This window comes from Lasioglossum baleicum, chromosome 12 (assembly GCF_051020765.1).
Source record: "Lasioglossum baleicum chromosome 12, iyLasBale1, whole genome shotgun sequence".
NCBI classification, from domain to species: Eukaryota; Metazoa; Arthropoda; class Insecta; order Hymenoptera; family Halictidae; genus Lasioglossum; species Lasioglossum baleicum.
This window is the reverse complement of record NC_134940.1, coordinates 1,669,462-1,689,705: the sequence shown is the minus strand read 5'-3', so window position 1 is coordinate 1,689,705 and position 20,244 is coordinate 1,669,462. Positions and strand designations below refer to the sequence as shown.

At 40.9% G+C, this 20,244-nt stretch overlaps 1 long non-coding RNA gene across 1 annotated transcript in view; it reads right to left on the bottom strand.

Moving 5' to 3' along the window:
- Nucleotides 1–18,048, bottom strand: part of LOC143214119 (uncharacterized) — a 71,439-nt gene extending 53,391 nt beyond the window's left edge. Inside the window, exon 1 of the long non-coding RNA XR_013010101.1 lies at nucleotides 17,841–18,048. This is a non-coding gene — a long non-coding RNA (uncharacterized LOC143214119). The remainder of the gene's footprint in view (nucleotides 1–17,840) is intronic.
- Between the last annotated feature and the right edge of the window lie 2,196 nt (nucleotides 18,049–20,244).

Genomic DNA, 20,244 nt, shown 5'->3' with positions numbered 1-20,244 from the left:
AAGGAAGTCTGGAGTGGTTGGCCTCCTAAGATTGGTCCTCAGATTGCCAACCGTTGCTGGATCCTCCTTCAGATTGGTCCTCAGACTGCTGAACGTTGCTGGATCCTCCCTCAGATTAGTCCTCAGACTGCTGAACGTTGCTGGATCCTTTTTGAATTAGTTCTCTGACTACCAAATGTTGATGGATCCTTCTTCAGATTAGTCCTCAGACTACTGAGTGTTGCTGGGTCCTTTTTCGATTAGTTCTCTGACTACCAAATGTTGATGGATCCCACCGCTGCCACCAAATTGTTGTGCCGCAGCCGGTTACTGAGAACCTTTTTTCCTTATTTTCACAATTACAGAGAGTAATAATATATTGACATAGTTGCACGCGTACTCATTCTGCCCGCGTGGGGCGGTGTCCGGAGTTTTTATGTTGTATCTCTTGTTGACTAAGCATTGGCAGGTCGATTGCCTCGCTTTAGCAATTCGCTGAGGCAATCTTATGAAGGTTGTTGCCTTGGCCAAATGCTTAGTTGCAACTTCCGGATACTACAGTTCATTTTAAAAAGTTGAAAATAATACTATGGTGTTTTGAAATTATTTTAATCTCTCTACTGTCTTAAAATGCACCTACTCATGTTTGCTACAAATGCATGAAATCCGCGGTCTAGTGATTGCATTACCTGATTGTTGTGATTTGTGCAGGAGTACAAGGGATATGGCAATTATTATTAGTGCATAACTATGTGTTGACAAATGTGAACAGTGATTGTGAGTGTGGAGAAATTTCAAGACACACATTTCGAAGCAGCAAATGGATTTACGGCTGAATACGTGAGTTTTTAATACAATCAGTTTCTGCTTCTTCTCTTTTTTTACGATAATCTCGCAAACTAAAGCCAACCGCCAAATAGTCTAAAGAGAAATGTTGTTCAGAATAATGGTCTTGACCACATATCCAAATCTCATTGAAATCGGATAGAAGCTAGTAGTACATCGATCCCATGGATTTACAAGTAAAGTTTCTCGCGATAATCTCGTAAACTAAAGCCGATCGCCAAAAAGTCTAAAGAGAAATGTTGTTCAGAATAATGATCTTGACCACATATCCAAAGCTCATTGAAATCGGAGAGCATTCACATAATCGAGAAACTCTTGTTCGTTGCGATGTCACGGCGTACCACCGACACTCGTTTGCCGGCGCGGCGCGGCGCGGCGACCCAGGGCGCGCTCTGATTGGTCCGTGTTTTTCGTTAATAACTCCTAAACAAAGCCGCAGTTGACATTGGTGCAAAGGAAAATGTCTCTTAGAATGGTCTCAGGAACCTCCCATTTCAAGGAAGTACACGAATTTTGGGACACCCTGTATAGCCGTCATACAGAATTTGAACTAGTAATGAAAAAATCATGCGATCGGAATTAGTTAGGGTTAGCCAGCGGGGGGCGGAGAGGGCCGGCCAACCACGCAATACGAATATCCAGACGCTCTACAGCGTCAAAATGTAAACAAACGCCGCACCGAAACAGTCTACGTTGCAGCGGAGCGTTCAGGAATACGAAAAATTCAATACAGTATTCGCGACAGTTTTTTGCAAATATCTCGAAAACTAAAAGCGGCCCCCCTATATTGGAACAGGAAAAAGTTGTTTAGAATGTGTTGCTGCATAACATATATAAATTTCATCAAAATCGGAGAGGGTGGTGCTTTTGTAAATAATTACCCAGACAGCTATGGGAGCGCCAAGTGCCATGGTCGCCTGGGGTGCAGGGGGGAGGAGAGGTACCTAAATCAGGGATGGGCATTTTTGCCTCAATTGAGGCAAGATCGTCCACACCACAGCGCCCACTGCCTCCCACCAGCTCCACCGTTATCATGGAGAAAGAACGCATTTCGCCCGTAGCGAGCAGTGCGCATGTCTCGCGAAGGCTTCGCGCATCGCGGCCGCGAGGAAACGAGGAGCGCCCTATGCGACGAAGGCGCGCGTTGCATGGAAGAGAGGTTGGTGGGAGAAGCAGGCGTTTGAGGGGCTCACCCGTGCCCATCCCTGACCTAAATGATCGCGCTGTGCCTTTCAGATCGGTTGCGCCCGACGTAAGGTTAAAAATAAGAGAAATTCAATAATATTTTTAAGCTGATCGACTTTCGTTCGACACATTTATTTCTCAGACCATCACAGTGGGCTGGATCGAGAAATTTAGTGACATCTTGTTATAACTCTTGAACCATAAGAGATATCGGGATGAAATTTGCACTAAAATTCATTTAAAAAATAGTGAATTTTAACTGTAAACAAATAAAATTTTTTCTATTTTGTTAAACAATAATTGTTAATTAATTTTCATTGAATTTTTCTATTAAAATAAAATTGTTTAAGTATAATCTTCCAAACTATTTTTTACTCTCTCTTACTAAATATGTATTTTATATTTACATTTCATACATGTAATGTTTTATAGAATACGTAAAATATAAATTCAAGAAATCTTTTTATAATCAACGCATACAAAATGTACTGAGGAGGTAAAAACGTCTCACAAGCGTGTCAAAAGATAGTTTTTATAATAATTTATAATAATTATAAATAATTTTTCAATTTAATTGTTTTAAAATCATGTCTATTCTATATATTACGACGTTTGTTATTTCGTATTATTTCATGTATGTGTAATGTGTTTATAAAGGATGAAAATATCAACAAAAAGATAACAAATATAAAAGATAAGCCAATTATCTTACCAAAACGTTTTTAAATTGATGTTAACTGGTAAACTTTTGGTCAATTTGTTTAGTAATAATAATAATAATAATAATAATAATAATAATTTGTTTATTTTGTCAATATGGATCACTGTGGTCTCTCCAAAGATTTTGTTTCAACCAAACGTAGATAGAACAGTGGATCTTAGTCAAAACCTTATCTGCAGCATAGCATAAACATCTCGCAACTCGATAATCTAAACAGTTCGCTAGAAGAGTTTCTCAATTGTTAACTATGATTCAATGACAGATGTACTTACCCAAAAACAGTGATACTCACTAAGAAAAACTAAGAAACTCTTAGTGTAGTTATATTATTACCGTTCATTATATTTTTAACAATAAATTTTTTTTTTATTTAATTAATTGTTAAAAATTACATACTTGTTTTAGGTAGGTACGAACTTTGAATGCAATTGCAAAAATATTCATATTTGTATGGTATTTAAGTACTATATGTGAGTTGCTATGCGTCAGGTGGCACGTCCCGATAACTTTAAACAATCATAATTTCCAATATCGGATCGGTTCGGATATGATTTTTGTGGGGATATGTAGAGGAAGGTCCAATGAAAATGATCTGACTTATCCGATTAGGTGCCGTTAGGTCCTCTAAAAGATACACCTTGCAAATTCTAAGAAAGTATATAGATTTTATTCATTTCATTAAATATTAATTTTTAATAGATTGCGAGTAACCATCCTCAACTAACAGCGTTAATTGTTACCGCAAAGGACTGTTTTTCATTTACACAAAAGACCCAGAAGAAATATTAAATAGGGTAATCAGGACACCTCGATGAAAAGAAGCAATTTTTCGCTGAAAAATACTCCATCCCAAATGTCTATCTTTGTGAATTTATATTAACTACAGTTTTTGTGAACGAACATTAATGTTTTCCGCTTCGATGTTGATGGACATTTAGGAAGCAATACGAATTTATTAGAAATCGATATGAGAAAGTCGATTCTTTCGTGAAATGTCACTAAATTTCTCGATCCAGCCCACTGTGGGTAGTGGACTAGAATTTAAGCGTGGCCTCCGCACGCAGTGCTCGATTTCTGCTACGACAGGCCTGATTCACTGGGATCTTTTATCTAGCGCTTTTGACTACTGAAAAACCCCATCGCCTGCATTATTGAGAAATGAGAAGGCGCATCATCCCGCACCCTGTTGCAATCCTAGAGAAACGAGTATACTCCCTTCACATTTAATTACGTATAATAGATTGTTCGAGAAGAATTGGTGTAAAAAGCCAGTAACAGCAGTTCGTTTATCGTTCAAGTTGACGATATTAATTGCAAAGTGTAAAAGATTCATTTTCAATGAGACACCCTATACATGATCATTCTGATTTGCAGGAGGGGTAAGTTCTACCTACATACAAATTCACGAAGCCCATTTGCCAAAGGACTTCGAGGAATATAGCGACCTAGATTTCATTAAAAATCTACTGAATTTTTCGAAACTATGTATATCAATTTACAATATGTATTTCAAACAATAAAAGGGAATTGCAAAATCCATAATCATAAGTATAGTTAGTAAGAATTAAACATTGTGACGTTGCAAGCGTGCGACGTCACTTCGCCGTTTGAAATCGGTCAAACAGCCGAATTACGTGTGGACCGGACTGACCTTTTTCGGTTGCGAAAGCCACCCGCAGGACATAAGAGCACTCCGAGAGGAAAATCTTCCGATTTCGTTGTGGACTTTCAAGCACCGATTGAAGGAAGGTGCGATGATGATGCGTAACGGTAATGCTGTACCGTCGCGGGCTTCTCCGGGTGATCGAGTCCACTACGATCGTTCCACGTGGTCGGAGGTTAAATGAATCGAGATCACGAAATGCACACCAAACTATTTATTTGAATAGACCGCGGGTACAAATAAACTCGCGGTTGAGGATTAATGTTGAATTGGCGATGCAAAGTATATGTCCGACAGTACCGCAGCATATACTAGAATTGTATTCGAAACGTGTTCACGGGTCGCCAGTTAGAGAAGCAGTGTATAGACAAGATGGTTGTCGTTCGGTGCGGAGGAGCAGGAAGCTCCCCACTCCTCAGCCGTACCAACTTTGGCACGCGTCGCCTAGCGCGGCGTTCGCCCTAGGGATAATCCCTACATCGTATGTGGGGGCCACCATCGCATATACGATGCTGAGATGGTAGCTCGACCACTATGAAAGAGAGGAGGAAAAAGGAAGGAGCGTTTCGTCCTAGGCCCGCTAGAGGACTCATCAGTAAGGCTGACTAGCGGGCCCTGCCTTAAACGGTGGTTGCGGGAAAGGAACGAGTACTTGCGGGAAAGGACCTTTCGAGTGCCTGTCCCTCTTGTGGCGCATGTATGAAGTTTGGCCTCCACGTCGTGTAGTCCCTACACGTACACCGTACTAATGCCATCTGTTGTGCGTACGGAGTACGACGTTTCAGGCAACTATCGAAAAGAGAAATAGCGTACGAGGCCGAAAAGGTGCAGAGGGATCAACTACCGAATAAAAGGATGGCCAACGATCAAATCCGGCGCCGGAAGCAGCAAACAAATCATCACACACGGGCGAACAAACCCGGAGGCGCCGTAGTGGGACGAAGAGATCCTATAGGGAACAGCAGCATTCAATAGTCCCGCCGCCGTCTCATCCCGCTCTACTAGGATCTCAGCGTGGGTGGTGTGTCGGATTGGCTGCCGAGGATTATGCGAACCGCTCGCCGAGGGCGAGCGGGAATTCAAATGTCGCGGTAAATTAGGTAGTCGCGTAAAGTCTGGGGCCCTAGGACTTTTTCGTAGTTACGATCCTGCGACAACCTAGTTGCGTTGCGTACGGCACCTATCGGAAAATTCGGCAATACGCTCCGAGTGGGGGGAACCAGGATCGATGCGTTCCGTCGATGCGGATCGAGGAACCACTGTCGCACAGAGCTCCGTAAAGAGTAGACGTTTTCGCTAATTCCGATCGATACCGAAATACCGAAGTAGTATCGCGTCGCGGGTGGCTTTTTCGACTTAGCGCGGAATTCGGATCGAGGGGCAACCTCCAGCGAGGCGTTAGAGGTCCGTCGTGAGCGGCTGAATAGAATATCGTCAACGGTAAGTCGACTGTGTGATTTCTCGATTCGTTAATCGTGGTGGCTCGTGTTATTCGCGCGAGGACGACACGTGTTCGTCTCGTCCTCGGAGATTTCGTAAGAGCCGAGGCGCAGGGCGCCTCGAGCCTTCGCTTGCGTCCTCTTCAAGGACGCTGTGAGCATTCGCGACGAAAGTTCCCTTAATCTCGAAGATCGGAAATCTTCCTCCGGAGTTATGTCGGTATCGAATAGTCTTCCGTTCGGATAGTCGGTGGTGTTAGAAGCGATTCGGTCGAGCAACGGTAATTTATCGTATTCTCGCGGAGGTCTACGTCTTGTATCGAAATCGTACGGTCGCGGATTTGTAACCCGATGTAATCCGTTGTATCTGGCCGAAGCGTAGGCGGAATTACGCGTGAACCGCGGCGGTCTACGCGCCTCGCATCCCGCGTTCGGCCGTGGATTATTCATCGCACGTCAGTAATTTCGTTTCGTCTCAGACTCTTGCGACAGTCTTAGGAATTGCGCCGTTCATCCGCGCCTCGCAGAATCTTGTATCGACGAGGAAATCGTATATTGTACCGTAGTATCGTACGTCCGCGATAAAATCAAGATCGACTAACGCGCTCAGCGAACGACCATCTTCCGCTACAATGTACAAGGAGCGCGGGCTACCGGTTCGCGGCCTCGTGGCCGCTCGCCTGTATATTTTATTTCAAAGACCATTAAAGAATTAGAGCCAATTTCGTGTCGTTGATTCTTGACCTGCGAGATCCGTCCTGCCGTGAGGGCTGTCCCCGTTACCTCCTGCGCTCGAACCATCCGGCCGTTCGCGTCATTGTTTGATACCGCGTTTCGGGGAGGCTTGACCCTCGGACTCGACTTCACCGAGCCCGAGGTCACCATCGTGTTTCGCGTGGTATTTTCTAATACCTGGCGCCCGAACTGTTATCGCGTTGTTCGCTCAAGCCTACTCAGAATTCCGCTTTTGCACCGAGAGGACCGTGTCCGCACGGCCGCGCACGGCCCGGTCTCAGAGCCTATAAAATCTCGGGGTTGACCGTTTTTCGTCGGCCATAAAACCGCTCGGAAAAAGGCCAACGTCGCAACATATAATATTCACCTAGATATAAGTTCTCACACTTCGAACCTCACGTCCGCCATAGTTCTTCGTATTCTGTCATATTATATTTCACTCCCGCCATAATTCTCGGTAATCACGCCACGTTATATTTTTGCAATCTCGTTCTCATAATCAACCATAAGCATCCTGTAACCATACACCGTATTCACCGTAGCTCGTAATCCCGATATCATAATCAATTCCGCGTAGCCGCTAACGTTTCTCTTTTTTTAATAACAACGATGAAATCGACGTGTCGTAGTGGTCCGAGGAGGGCCAAGCAGCGACAGTTCCAGTTCCGACTTCGCAACGAACAGTACTCCCGCCTCTTGCGTCCATCCGCCCTCGTGCGGTCTCATCGTTCTCGCGCGCGTTTCTAGTTCCGGTTTTTGTCTTAATTATAATTTAGTTTCGAACGATGTATCGTTGTAACGTTGAAAGTTATAATATACGCCTAGTTATCACATCATCAGTGAGTCCCGGTCAATTCCTGCCCCTACAACGCGCGCTTGCGATATACTCTTTTGCATATATTTCGTCTGCTTCTGCGTTTCCGCTTTGCACGTCTGAGCGTAATATTGCTCGGTGCGTTCCTCCGGATTCATCGGGAAACGCAGAAGCCTCTATCGACTCTCGCTTATTAATTATACGAGTATCGCATGCCGCGCCGCGCCGGTCGCCGATACCAGTTGCGGAAACTCGCACGCATCTACACGAGTGAAAACGGTGGGCAACAGTTCCTGGGTATCACACGTGAACCCAGGATCATCAACGACATCATCTTCCGGGGACGGGTGAAGATCGTCGTTCCCGTGACGACCCAGCCAGATTCTGGTACAGTCGCCAACCAGCAGCGAGAGCAAGCCAGCTGAAGGAGGCCTGCCGTACCCACGGACCACCCGTTCTACTGCCCGAGAGCCACTGACGTTTTCTACTCAGAAATCCCGTGATTCAGACCGGCTGCACTATCCCCTTCGTCGCCATCTCACTGTCAGTAGTAAGTGCTAGCCAGTAGATGTTGTTCGCGAAGGTCGTGGTCCCGTCAGACGTCGGACGTACGTGCCGCGTGGACAAAGGTTGCGTCATATTTGTGCGTCTAGCGTAGGTCACGTGTCGCGAAGCGATAAAATCACGCGGGTAACCTTCCGGACGTAACAGTGAACACATTATGATTCGTGTAGGATTCTTAAAGACCAGTGTCACGTCTGCCGACGTGTTGCCATAGGTTATAAGCATAGCCAATAAGAGTAGGATATTGTAACCGTAATTATTAAGAATATTGATTAGTTATAAGTAGTCATACTTCGCTCCGTTCATCAGATCCGATTCTCACCTCATACCATACACCCATTCTTATCTTAACCCTTGTATAATAATCATATCTTAATGTATTCCCCGTAGCAGTATCACGTAGCATTCACCGTAATCATTAATCGTGCGCTTCTCATAACATCCATAGCGTTATGTCTAACGAGACATCCGGTAGAAGATAAGACACCTATGTATTCGACCTCATTATCCTAAAAAGATTTCAGTTAATTCAGTTCAATTCGGACAGCCAGTCTGACACGTTCGTTCAAGACTCCAGCGAGGCTCGTCGCCTCCTGGATGTCCGGGTCCGGACTCCGACGAGTCCTCGCTCTCATCCACCTTTGAGCGGTCCTGCTATATCACGCGCTTCTAGTTCATTATAATTTCATTTCATACGTTACAAATATATTCCCAGTTATTAATTTAATAAGTGAGTCTCGCTTAGTTCTTCTCCCTACATCCTCGCGCTTGCAATACTCTCCTATTCAATTACGAAAGCTCGTGCGCGTCAACGAACGCGAGACGGAGGACAACAGCGGGGTATCTCCCGTCAACCGAGGATCACCGACGACATGATCTTCACAGGACGAGTGAGGATCATCGTCCTCCTTACGACGATCCAGCCTGATTCGACTGCAGCCGTCAACGAGCAACAAAAGCAGTTCGCATAAACGAAGCCTGCCTGTATTCATCGATCGCCATACTCAACTGCTGATAAGTCGCTAAATATTTCCCTGCGAAGATTCGCGCCGTCACAGTTATCTCTGCTCTCGTCCGCCGCTTTGGGCGAATCTACTGTAAGCGTTAAGTAGAATACGCATGTTCGCGGAAGTCGTGGTTCCCAGTCAGACGTCGGACGTAACGTGCCGCGTGGACAAAAGGTTGTATCGCATTTGAGAGCGTCCAGTAAGGGGAATAGGTCGCGGAACGATAGTTTCGCGAAAGTCAGACTCCGGGACGTAACACCTTGATTTTTTTAAATCGAAAGACCTACTTTTTGTATCATGAATCGATAGACTATCGAATTCTGAGTAAAAATCTATTGACCTCCATATGTCCTAAATCTAATAATTAACGAGATATTATCGAAATAATTTTCTTTCTTCTTTTGATAATACATATCTCGTTAACTATTAGGTTTAGGACATACGAAGGTCAACACTTATATGTATACTCAGAATTTGATACTCTATCGATATATGGTATAAAAAAAGGACAAAGGAAATTGCAACTTAAAGTTTGCACATTTTAACACGTCTTCTTATGGAGAATACCTAAAACTTCACTTCAAACCCTATTTAAACCTTGAAAAAACGCAACTAAAAACTCCAGTTTTTTTATATGTAGTATAAATTATGTAATTAATTATGTTCAAAATTTATTAGGATTCACTAAACAGTTACAAAGCAAAAAAATTATAAACTGTTACAAAACGTCTTTATCGTGTTGTCTCTCACTAGCATGGAAACGCGACAACTGTATACATACATATACATAGACCCCTGAACATAGCTACAGAGGATACAGTATTCGCAAAAGTTTAATGCAAAATATACTCATGAATGGCTTTCATTGCCAATATGTATATTGATGGATTTCGAATTTCTTGTACTTTTGTCTCCCATTGTACCTCCAGAACAGCCTTAAGTGTCTCGTTTCGTATCAGGAAAACAGGTCAGTCGTATCCAGCATAAAGGCAACGCCAGTTGCGGGGAATGATCTTTGAACAAGGGATTTTTGTACAGCGTCTTACGAGGCTTTCGTGAGAAAATGAAATCACGGATTCAGTAGACGTTCCACAAATTTTGGATTACGCCTCGATCTGGTGATTCGTCCTCTGTTTATACCTGCCAAAGAAATTGTCCCTTCCCGAGTTTTAGTAGGGAGTTGCAGGAGAAGTAGGATTCAGAACTCTAAGATACTTCGACGAGAACAGAGTACGAACCTTCTACAAGAGCATTCTGACCATAGAATGCTACGAACCGTCGCACTGTGGGTTGAAACACGAAAAACACGGACAAAAGTCATTTTTATGACTAAACGAAACATGTAAAATTGTATTATTAACTTGTCAGTAGATAAATGAGGCATCATTTTCTACATTTCATTTTTCAAAATTCCATATCTATATCCTACAATTAAATGCTAAAGTTCAATAAAAATTCATGAGCTTATCTTCTCCTGAATTTTTTAGAATATCGTCTCATTTAGTACGTTATAACTTAATACACGTATGAGTAAGGATGTTTTGCATGTACTTAGCTGAAAGCGTGTTTCAAGACGAAAATAATAAGCATGGATTTGATATGCTTTTGTTGTATATAGCACCTATAAACATTGATGAAACAAAGAGTAATTTTCAAGCTTTTTTTCTATTCAAATACAGTTATAAACCGAACGCCAACGATCGCTACAATAAAATTTATACAACGTTATTGGTAGACATGTGTACAATAAAACTAAAAAGGTTTCACCTGCAGATAGCAGCAGATGTGTATACTGTCTCACAAAAACGATGACGCGCGAGGTGAATGCGCGGTTGCGCCGCACAGTGGGTAAAACCGATGAATTCTGTGTCAAAATCAAAGAACTTTTGATAGAAATGAGATAGAACTATGAATTTTTTAAAAATGAAAGCTGAAACTTTGCAGAATATGGGATAATTATGAAAATTGTGGTACGAACGTTTTTTAACATTGAGAAAATTCGTTAAACGTGCACAATTTCAAGAAAATTGTGGTTTTTCCAATACTACGCACGGAAAAAATTTTTTCTTATCATGCTATATATCATTTCCAGTAGATTTTTTCACGCTGATTTCAAATCTGGTATCAAAATTTGTCTACGACCTCAGAATTTTGCAACAAATTTAATTTTTTGTGAACACAACTTATGAAATCATTTTTTCGTTTAAATGACTTGGTAACCCACTAGTTTGAAGGCATATTGTATTCTCATATATAAAACACATTAAAAATAATCATAATGAAGTATTTGAACGTTTACTTAACGTATATCTATAACATACAGTAGCGGACAAAAGTTTATGACCGCTCTAAAGAAAACGATAACTTTTTTAATATTGTACTATACGATTTGACAATAAAAAAAATATCATAGGCCGAGTCCCTCCGTGAACCCTCTATTTATGTAAATCCGTTACTATCCGCGAACGTGAAATCACATACACATACATACACATCGGTGAAGAAGACAACAGTGAAGAGGATGACTATGGGATATGGTCCGGCCATTAACATAAAGTAAATTATACTATAATTTATACTATAAATAGCTTAAAAATATACCATTATTAATAATAAAACAATTAATAACATGTACGTCCCAATTCGAGAAAACCGTTTCTAAAAAACCTTACATAACTTTTATGGGTTTGGAATTAAACAAAATCTGATTGTTAATTTGAATTCAGCACCTCAAAATCTATAAAACGATACCATTTTTATTAATTTAAACTTAGAAATAGCTTCAGAAATGATTTTTGTCCGCGTTTATCGCGTTTCAACCCACTGTGCGTCGTTTTAGAACAGTGTTAAATTAGGATTTGAACTTGAATTGTGAACTTGAACTTTGATCTTAAACTTGAACTTGATCGTGAATATGAACGTGCACGTGAACCAGAACTTGAGAATTCGAACTTCATTTGAACTTGAACTTGAACTTTGATCTTAAACTTGAATTGTGAACTTGAACTTGATCGTGAACATGAACGTGCCCGTGAACCAGAACTTGAGAACTCGAACTTCACTTGAACTTGAATTGTGAACTTGAACTTTGATCTTAAACTTGAATTGTGAACTTGAACTTGATCGTGAACATGAACGTGCACGTGAACCAGAACTTGAGAACTTGAACTTAACTTGAACTTGAACTTGAACGTGTACTGAACGTTACAACTACACTGCGGGTGTTTATGCAATTTTCAATTTTTGTAGAAGAATTTTAAGAAAGCGGAATAAAATGGATTCTGTAGTATGTATAGAATATTCTAGAAGAAATTTAGAATCGACAAGCTTCTAAAAGCTTCTAGAAGCATAGTTTGTAGACGACCGACGTGAGGTAGCGACGTAAGGGGAGCGCGCGAAAAGACGAATCGCGCTTAACGACCGCTGTTGATTTCACGTACGCGGATAGTAACGGATTTATATAAATAGAGGGTTCACGGAGGGACTCGGCCTATTTGCTATTCCGAGAGAGAGGACGAGGTAAGGACCACGGCCGCTCTTGGTTAGCAGTAGCGCCCTGGCAGGAGAGTACGGCGATAATACCTGGGCGCCTGCCGGGAGAACGGAAGAGGACGGGAGTCTTGTTCCTGGTCGCTCGTTCGACATGGAGAGTACGGCGATAATACCTGGACGCCTGTCGAACGAGAGAGAACGGGTCAACTCTTGGCCGCCCATGCCTCGGCAGGAGAGTACGGCGACAATACCTGGACGCCTGCCGAGAGGGAACGAGAGAGTGTTCCTGGCCGCTCGTCTCGACAAGGAGAGTACGGCGATAATACCTGGACGCCTGCCGGGAGAACGGAAGAGGACGGGAGTCTTGTTCCTGGTCGCTCGTTCGACATGGAGAGTACGGCGATAATACCTGGACGCCTTGTCGAGCGAGAGAGGACAGAGCACCTTATAGTCGTTTGAGAGAGAGAGGATGAGAGAGAGAATTTATATGATTGTATTCTGTAATTCGAGCAAATTGAATAATTTTTATACCTCACCTTCCTGTACCTATATTCCTAATCCAAAATTTTATTTGTCCAGCATATCCTGTTATTCCCTACCGTAATGGCTACAATTCTTATTTTCCGTGGTAGTAGCCTTATTAGATCTGAAATAAATTAAAATCGTACACAAAATTCTGTCATATTTCAAATTCTAGCAAATTTTGAAAATGTTCAAAAGCCATAATTGTAATAAAGATCAGTATAACATTACGAACGATAAGTGTGTTTTACGAATGTAAAATAACATACAGTTACTATATTGTTACTATATAATAACACAGGCCAGTTGCAAAAGAATATACATAAAATATAATACTATAAGTACTATAAAATTTATTGTATTACATAACAATTTTTTAGTTTAATATTTGCCTGCATATTATCAGTACAATAACTGTATTAGCGTTATACAAGAATAGAAATAAATAATATCATGAAGAAGCATACATACTACATACTGTAATAGTTGAAATAATATTTGTTGTACTTTACAGAAATTTTTTTAGTACTTATCCTTTGTTCTCTTCCATCTGCGACCACAAATAGTGTAAAAGTTTTTCCTCGTTAAATTATTGCTAAGACAGTATATCGATTCGTATATACTATATTTTATATTTAGTAATCTTACTAAATTCAGAATATATTCCATTATTGGATTTTTAATGTTCCCTATAATACTTGAACAGGAATATTTCGTTATGCTTTCTCGCTCGGTCGAGAGTTTTAGCAGGCGGGCTAAAATGATCCACCATTCATCGAGCAAGGGTTAATAATGTTCCTCTGCGCCGCCGTCAATTTCGTTTCATCATCCTCTGTCAAGGATCTATCTCTATCACCTCCAATGGATGTGAAGTACACATAATACAATACAAATGGTGCTCGTATGCATCCAAACGTCATGCATATTTAACAGTAAGAGGCTTAATAAATTAATTCTACATATATGTTGCAGTCAGCATATTGATTGTTTCATATGTGAACATACTAAGTTCGTATTACAGGCAACAAAATTTAATCTCCTACTAGTAGAAACATAGACTAACTTGATTTAGAAAGGTATGTCTAGACAACAATCCAACCATTATTATATTTATACAGGGTGAGTCCGAAGAAACAGAACACCTACTGTTGTGAGCTGACGAGAAGATCCCCGGGGGGGCACAGAGGCAAGAGGGGTCTCCAGCTAGCGCCGCCTACCCCCACCTCTGACGGTCCGTACTCGCCGCCTACCCCCACCTCTGACGGTCCCGTACTCGCCGCGTGACCACGCCCTTTCAGCTGCTACGTCACACGACGCATAGTAGTAGGATTCCCGTATTTACAGAGGGCTACGATGTTTCACGACTCACAGCCAATATTCAATGCCGTGAATACGAGGATCCAATTGCAGTCATGAAAAGTGACAATTTACACAAGGAGAATGCAAAGCCTTCGCGTCACAGATTTAGTTGAGACTTTACAGAGTTACAGATCTCGTTCCCCTGATTACGAATATACCCCATTATAGAGGCAACTATTCAGTAATTTTCAAGATATTTGCAAATTAAAGTTTTGTGGACGCAACATGTCAGTTTACATAGTTCACTCTTTTACTAATTGTAAGTAATGGTGTGGCGTAGCGGCAGCGAGCTGAACTGCTATGCCGTGGACTCGGGTTCGAGTCCCGTCGTGGTAACTTTTTTTATACTTTTTTTTTAGCTTTTTACATTAGAGACAGAGAGCGAGAGAGCGGGAGAGCGGGAGAGCGAGAGAGAGAGAGCGGGAGAGAGAGAGAGAGAGAGAGCGGGAGAGAGAGAGAGAGAACGGGAGAGAGAGAGCTTATAATATATATACGATTATTAATATGTGCTGTAGAATGTTAATGTCAATACTGATTTGAACATTTTACAATAAGAATAGGAAAATAAGAAAGTTTTACGTCATGACAATTTTTCAGCAGTATTCTGAATTTTGTGCCTACGCCGTTGAGTACCCTCACTGAGTACCCTAGGGTACGTCTGATTCCCGCTCTTCGTCACGCGACTCGAGTAGTGGGGGTGACTGCGTCGGCCAATAGAACGCTCTAGTCGAAACTGCGTGTGAGCCTAGGCGCCCCCCCTCCAAGCCAACCAATCGGGTGCGCATTCTTGCCTACGTCACCGCATTCCTGCCAGGGATCTTCTCGTCAGGTCACAACAGTACATACTGTTTTATATACGCAACGCAACGACATATGTAATTTTTTTGTGTTTATGATATTTGGTTAGATATAAATCCGTATACTGTACAGCGACCCTCAAGGTCATGCAAGGTCGGAAACGAAACAAGCATTTTGAATATTTAATACCAATGTGTTTGCAAGTATTTCAAAATGCTTCTTTCGTTTCTTACCTTGCATGACCTTGAGGGTCACTGCACAGTATACGAATGAATTCGACTAGACACGCGCTCTTATGTGACATAAGAAATAATAAAGCATTCTATTTAAAAAAATTGACGGTCACCTTCGTATCTAACAAAATATCATAAACCCAAAAAGTTACATATGTCGTGGCGTTGTACGTATAAAAAACAGTATGTACTACTTTTTCCTCTTTCATGTTTCATCATTTCATCATTTCATCATTATGAAAACCTATTTCCACATTTAAAAAGTCAAAATGGCTGGATGGAAGAAATTATTTTACATGTTAATTACGGTGAAATAGATCACGTAGCTTTCTCTCTCTCTGTACACTAAATAAATATATTATTACTTATTACAACTGTGAAATAATATAATATTTACGTATTGCACAGTTACGCGATCTACATACATATGTATTTAGTATTGCGATTCCGTATCGCCCAATAGAAACGCTTGCGACTCTTCTCGCTCGCTTTTTCACTACGTGGAAGGTGTAATGTCTAAAGAATATTCAGCAATTTTATTCACCCGAAACAACAAACAATTCAAACCTAACAACTGTTTGTAGTTACTGGAATATTTCACATCTCATGTGTGTCGTATGAAATTTTTACATGATGCGTACAGTTGCAAAGTATCGTAGTGGGCGAAATGACACTATTGGTTTCCCTAAAATGAACATTTTATTATTTTCCGGTGTAGCTGAAATAATTTTTGATATCATATGTGTATTAGGTTGGAAGGAAAGAGTTATGGCGCATTTTAAATAAGCAAGTAATTTTACTCGTATATCGAAAACACGTGTTGCTAATTAGTCATTGGGATACGGGAATTGACAGGTTACCTGAATGATGGCAACAAGTTCTTACGAACAATGAAAAAAGAACGGTATTTCAAAGAGCAAGAATCGTAGAATACGACCATATATTTAAACATTTTTTCACACTAGATTCGGTGGAAAATTTGCAGAACAAAGATATGTCTCTAATATATTTTCTAGTAATTATTTTAAATCATTATTTAAGAAGAATTCACCAAGCGGTAGGAACGTTTCCTACTTCCATGATGTTATATAGGAGACCTACCGATAGTTTACCTAAGGAGTTGTAGAGCACATAAAAACCTTTTTTTTTGTGCCACGCATAGAAGGCAGCCGCGACCCTCGTCGAGAGTTTATGACCTGACGGATGCGGCCCCGCGCGAAAAAAAATTTCGGAGAGAAACCGGACGGATATTTTCGAGGCCGGGCGCCCTATCCTTAAGCATTGGTGCCGGACGGAGGCTGTGGCAAACTAAACAGTCCTTTAGTCTATGGTGGACGGGCTGGCCCTCTCCGCTCCCCTGCCACCTAATCCTAACTAATTCTGATCGCATAATCGTCCCATTGTAGATATTCAATTAATTGGTTTAACAATTGAAATTTTGAAAACATTTTACATTAATTTTCAAAATATACATATTTAATATCTACAATTAATTGCAAAAATGGATCATCACCAGCTTTGTTGACCTCATAGCTCCATAAAAATTCATTTTCATTCACATGTGATCTATGATTGAATCATCCTTAACGCCGCCTCTACTTAGACTCTAGATTGACATTAAAATAGTAAAAAAAATTTGTCGGTAAGGTAGGGACTGGACATTGAAATGGTAAAATTTTTTTTTCGAGTCGACAAAAATCCTTCTGACAATCATCATTTTAGTAAAAAAAGAACCTATTTCCAAAATCCAGTTCTGACGATGGACGTAAACGGAAATACAGCCAAAAGTTGTTCAAAATGTCGAAATCTATAACATATTTAAATTTCATCAAAATCGAAGAGGAGTAAATACCTCTTTCTAAATAATTACCAAAACTTCTTTTGTTTATAACTTTTTAATAAACAACGAGCGCCGGCTAATACGTCTTCAGGGGTACTCAGAATGTTGTACTTGACAACATATGTCAAGATCAAGATCATCCGAGGTGCCTTCTCTTAACGTAAGGTTTACCCCCGTCTCTCCCCCAGTCTCCAAAAGACTAACGCTACACTAGGGCCCCTGTTGTCCGACGCAATTTTTATTTCGAAAACTTTTGTACTACCATCATACTTTCGGAGTGACTATAGGTGTCAATAATTCGTGCCTCGTCCTGTACATATAGACGATGTAAATTGTACCATGCCATATTCGGAGAGAGTCGAATGTCAATATCGTGAGGTCGGTCCCTCGTTTATCTTAATCAAGTTGATGATCCATTGCAAGCCTTGTTACATATTGCGACAATGTTCAATTTAGTTGCTCCACATTTATCATCAGATCATGGATGCGGATTATTATTTAAAAGAATATTTTTTAACTTCTTTTTAACTTGAAATAAAGTTATTGAAAATCTTATTAATAGACTTCTAGTAAGTAAAGTGTGAAGAGTACTGATTGATAAGTTCTACTGTTCTTACATCTCTTTTAACATGAGATCGCTTACCATAGAATTGTTTAACCCTGATTTATTTGCACCTGGCGTCTGCGAGCGCTGTTTGAATATCTTTCCCATTCTGTTTAATGTGGCAGTCTTCAACTTCCTCACATCTTGCATGACAGTTTCAGTTCGTGATGATCTATGTGCCATTATCGGTGATTCATCTTGCTGCTGCATCATGTTTGTCCCTTTCCTCACATCTAACGAAAACACAATTTTATGAAATTATTGATTGCATCGGTACGTTACAATTAATTTCAAAACGATTTCAAATCGTCTCTATGTGTACATTAAAGTAAACAGTATGTACGATTTTTTGGTATTCAGACTTAGCGAAAAAAAATACGAAGTTCACCTCCGGAAATCAAACATTTTACACTTCTTTTACGTAATCCAGTAGATTTCGACGTGAAAATTCCGAAAATCCAAGTTTTAATGTTAGAAATTTACTGGTTCAAAAGTTATGCCTGTACAAAGTTGTTCGATTTCAAGCGTTTTTGCCAGGTATGGCCATCGCCATTTTGATATGTAGTGAGTGTTGCGCGTCGTCTGTGGCATAGACGAGATATAGGAATAGACCTGACACCCAATGTATTTTGGTGTCCGTCGGTTTTGGGGCGTTAGAGCCTCACACAGAGGCCCCATTACTAGGGGTGTGCGAGAACCCGAACTATCGGGAACCTGATGGTGGGGACGAGTCGAGAAGAGGTCGAGTCGGGTCGGGTCGGGTTCCCGAAAATTTCGAGATTCTCGAAAAATTTCGAGATTCCCGAAAAATTTCGAGATTCCCGAAAAATTACGAGAATATGACATAAGACACTCTTGAAAAGAATTCGTGATGGACAACATTCTTTCAACTTCGAAAACATCTAGAATAAAAAATCCGGAACTATGAATGTATTCATTAAACCGAATATAAATGATTACTGGGTTCTCGAAATTTTCGGGAATCCCGATAAATTCGTGTATCTCGAAATTTTCGGGTGCCCGTCCCGATCTCGAAAAAATTTCGTGTTCCCGACCCGACCCGATATTTCTGGTTCTCGCACACCCCTACCCATTACCATTCAGTGTCAACACTCAACATAAAACACGATTTCTCGTGTTCTAAAGAAAATGACTTTATACTCCATTCGCATTACGTGTAAGTACTTAATATGATTTGGCGGGAACAAACATACGTGATGCTTCGGTTTAAATGTTGAATATGATATATATATTTAAAATTACTTATTCTAAATATATGCATCGTTAACGGACAATTCAGTAATGTTACTTTTTACGCCTTCCTAATCCTGGTAACATTACCAAATAAATGTTTATATAAATATATGTATGTGATACAATACTAATGGAACTTATAATTTATTTTTTTCCATAATCCTTAAGTTCACCCCACACAATGATCCTATCCATACTTCTTACCATAAACCCTCCTTACCCCTCTCCGATGGATGAAAACCACCACCTTCTCGTGGTTTCCATTGAGGAACGGCACCTTTTTTGTAGAACATGTATGATTCCTATAAAAACTAATATCTATAAATGAAGTCATGATTAAAAAGGTGTTGTTGGCCAAGAGTGGTTACTGGTTACCAATATTAATATTGTTCTCCAGGTATAAATAGAGTTATTTAGTCGTATACAATCTGCCTCTACCTGAAACGGAGGTACACGGTGTACTTTACCAGCTCATTGTGACGCCAATTTTAACGATACCATCTTTTTCAAGGGCTCAGTTTAAAGGGCAAACTTCAAGGAATACTACCTGTTGCACCGAACCCTGACTGAGGTGTCGGCGTCTTAATTGACCAAATAGTCATTTCTACTGCGGAAGGAATCGAGGTGGTATTCAGACTCAGCGTATTATTCAATGGAGGCCGAGTTTCTACGACCTCCGCAACAATTTTAATTAACCAATATGAATTTTAAACTGTACAAGGAAGTTGTCCACTGACGTGGTAGTATATGTTACAAAATACTCCGCGGGGCTTTTGATGCCTTACAGCTTCGGACGCGGAGGATTGTTACGCTCAAAGATCGTATAAAGAAAGTATTGTTTTCGTAAAAACAAAGATTGTATATTAGTATACTAGCGGATACAAAAGACGGACCCCTGCGAATTTGCGCTGCTATTTATAGTGGGCAGGCTGGTTGTTCGGAACTAGGACGGAGTGGGGGATTTGAAATAAACGTTTTAATTGCTGACATTGGACGACAGTTCGACAGTTGACGCTGTTTTGGAAAAGGAGCCGAGAACGGTAGCGGGCGAGTTCGAAGGATGCCCCTCATGGTTACTGCTGCCGTGTTTAGTACACACGCGGTCGGCTCGGCGCACAGTGGTCCCTTTCAGCGATTTAGCTGGCCAAAAGCCGATTTCAAAAATTTACCTACAGTGTGAAATTTTTAG